Here is a 3,725-nt window from a genome sequence, read left to right as displayed (position 1 = left end):
CAATAGCAAGGTGGCATTAACCCTTCATTACCCCATATCCCACCGCTACAGGGAGTGGGAAGAGAGTGGCCAAGTGCCAGAATAGGCGCATCTTCCAGATGTGCCTTTTCTGGGGTGGCTGGGGGCAGATGTTTTTAGCCACGGGGGGGGGGGCAATAACCATGGACCCTCTCCTGGCTATTAATATCTGCCCTCAGTCACTGGCTTTACCATTCTGGTGGAGAAAATTGCGCGGGAGCCCACGCCAATTTTTTCCGCCATTTAACCCTTTATTTCAGCAGCTACAGCGCTGAAATTTTGCACATACACACTAATAATAATAATAATCTTTATTTATATAGCACCAACATATTCCGCAGCGCTTTACAGTTTAACAGTTTCAAACAACAATCATAGGTAACAATGTTAACAATACAACAATAAAGCAAAATAAGACGACCCTGCTCGTGAGAGCTTACAATCTACAATGAGGTGGGGAGATACAAAGCACAGGTGTGTATTTACAATGATGTATTTACAATGATGGTCCAGCCATCTTCAGGGGGTGGGGGGTAGATGAGATAGTGAATGGGCTACACACACACACAAACATAAAATGACTGATTAGGGAACGTGATAGGCCGCTCTGAACAAATGAGTTTTGAGTGAGCGCCTAAAGCTATGCAAGTTGTGGATGGTCCTAATATCTTGGGGTAGAGCATTCCAGAGGATTGGCGCAGCACGGGAGAAGTCTTGGAGTCGGGAGTGGGAGGTACGGATTAGTGCAGAGGTTAGTTGAAAGTCGTTTGCAGAGCGCAGCGGTCGGCTAGGCCGATAGACAGAAATGAGGGAGGAGATGTAAGGGGGTGCCGCACTGTGGAGAGCTTTGTGGGTGAGAACAAGTACTTTGAATTGTATCCTGTAATGAATGGGCAGCCAGTGTAATGACTGGCGAAGAGCGGAAACGTCCGAATAACGATTAGCCAGATGGATGACCCTGGCTGCTGCATTAAGGATAGACTGGAGAGGGGAAAGTCGCGTGATGGGGAGGCCAATTAAAAGAGAGTTGCAGTAGTCCAGGCGGGAGTGGATTAGGGCGACAGTGAGAGTTTTTTTTGTCTCCATGGTGAGAAAAGGGCGGATTCTAGAGATGTTCTTTAGGTGTAAGCGGCACGAGCGGGCAAGAGATTGTATGTGGGAGGTGAAGGAGAGATCGGAGTCAAACATGACACCCAGACAGCGTGCCTGCTGCCTAGGTGTTATTATGGTGCCACCCACGGAGAGGGAAATGTCAGATTTAGGGAGGTTAGTAGAAGGCGGGAGCAGAAGAAGTTCAGTTTTGGAGAGGTTGAGCTTCAGATAGAGAGCGGACATGATGTCAGAGACAGCGGACAGACAGTCAGTGGCGTTCTGTAGTACAGCGGGGGTAAGGTCAGGGGCTGACGTGTATAGTTGTGTGGAATATGCAAAAAAAAAGGGGATATGAGATGGTTTACTGTATGTAAACCATGTCTCATATCCTGTCGGGTTTGTGCAGGAGAAATGAAAAGCCGGCAATTGAATTACCGGCTTTTCACAGCTATCGCGCTGAATGAAATCTAAATACAGAATATATATATATGTGTCTCAATTACATATATATATATATACTGTATATATGTTTTCCCGAACATTTGAGCACATAAATCCATTAGATGTCGGTTTTGCAAGCCTGTGCGAAAATCTCGCAGTACGGATGCCATACGGATTACATACGGAGGATGCCATGCGCAAAATACGCTGAAACACCCTGACTATGGATCAATATTTTGGGAACATTTCTCCATATTACGGCCGTAGTACGGACGTATAATACGTGGCGTATTGTCTTACGCCAAGTGTGACCCCAGCCTTAAGAATTTGCCCTGAAACATCTTTATTAGTGTTGAGCGATACCTTCCGATATGCAAAGGTATCGGTATCGGATTGGATCGGCCGATATCCCAAAAATATCAGATATCGCCGATACCGATACCCGATACCAATGCATATCAATGGGACACAAAATATCGGAATGGTTCCCAGGGTCTGAAGGAGAGGAAGCTCTCCTTCAGGCCCTGGGATCCATATTCATGTATAAAATAAAGAATAAAAATAAAAAATATTGATATACTCACCCTCGGACGGCCCCGGCTATCACCGGTCCAAGCGTCTGCCTCCGTTCCTAAGAATGCAGAGTGAAGGACCTTCGATGATGTCGCGGCTTGTGATTGGTCACATGACCGCTCATGCGACCAATCACAAGCCACGACGTCATCGAAGGTCCTTAACTCCCTGCATTCTTAGGAAAGGAGGCACCGCTAAGAGCCAGGGTCCACCGGAGGGGTGAGTATATCAATATTTTTTATTTTTATTATTTATTTTTTACATGAATATGGATCCCAGGGCCTGAAGGAGAGTCTCCTCTCCTCCAGACCCTGGGAACCATATGCACCGCACACTTCCGATTCCGATTTCCGATATCGCAAAAATATCGGAACTCGGTATCGGAATTCCGATACAGCAAATATCGGCCGATACCCGATATTTGCAGTATCGGAATGCTCAACACCAATCTTTATTCACACAAAACAATTAGGAAATTACAAAAGGCTTTTAATCAAGTTATTTGAAATGATTCCCTTTTTTCTGCAGACAAAACAGTTGCTCTGTATTAAGTGTGAATAAGTTATATCTAGTGATGAGCGAGCAATAAAATGCTTGAGTACTCAATACTCGAGTCGAGCAAATCGTAATACTCGGGTGCTCATCCCAAGTAACGAGTACAGAGGGGGTCTAAAAATTGAAGAAAACATTGGAAACAGTGCTGAAATTGCATGGAAACAGCATAGGGCAAATCCCTGCAAGCATCTCTGAATCCCAGGTCACTGCTGGGAACAATGTTGTCGGAGTATTACGCCACTTTTATGGACTGAAAATAAAACATACAAAATCGCAGTTAGAATATATTTGACTGGAAAAAAATGTTCAGAAACAATCTTTCCATTAAATTTACATGTATGTAAGGCAAACAAGAGAAAATAAAAGAAAAAAATGCTCCTCCACACTGTGGGCTATTAGAACGCCCGCCAGGGCCGTGGGGTACTCAGTACCTGGTCCGGTACTTAAAGGGATGTGTCACGGTGGCAGCGACCCGGTCCATGGCCCTGGGCACCCATGTTAAAGGGACGTTCTTTAAAGGGATTTGTAAAAAAATGTTCGTGACGCCACCTGTGGTATTCCGTCATGGATGACCAACGCTGCTTAAAGGGGTTCTCTGAGGTGATCTTATGGCAGCCAGATGGTATAAATTCCAACAGGTGAAGTAGGTCCCCAGGGCTCTCAGTGAATAGATGGAAGATGGTGAGTGGTGCAGTAAAGAATGAAGGACATGGTTGTGCAGTCTTTTTTACCTGGTTTACTGATGGTAGCAGGCAGCCACAGTCCAGGGTACCAGATCACAGGTACAGACAGGATCCGGCCGGCTTGGAAGTGAGTTCAGAGTTTAGCTTTACCAGGTGGAGCTAAAAGTCTTCCTTCTAGCGATGTGTTGTAGTTCCTTACTGCCTATGGCTTCTTAGCAAGGTCCTCTCAGTTATCTCTGTCCTTCATTGAAGTGGGACACAAACCCGTATGACAAGTGACTCCAGCCTTTTTACAGCCTTCTCTGTCATGACCCGGGGTCTATGTGTCGCTATGTCTCCTGGGCATTAGGGCGGACAGGTTAC

This window comes from Ranitomeya variabilis, chromosome 4 (assembly GCF_051348905.1).
Source record: "Ranitomeya variabilis isolate aRanVar5 chromosome 4, aRanVar5.hap1, whole genome shotgun sequence".
In the NCBI taxonomy this organism is placed as follows: domain Eukaryota; kingdom Metazoa; phylum Chordata; class Amphibia; order Anura; family Dendrobatidae; genus Ranitomeya; species Ranitomeya variabilis.
Note: the sequence above shows the minus strand (reverse complement) of the source record.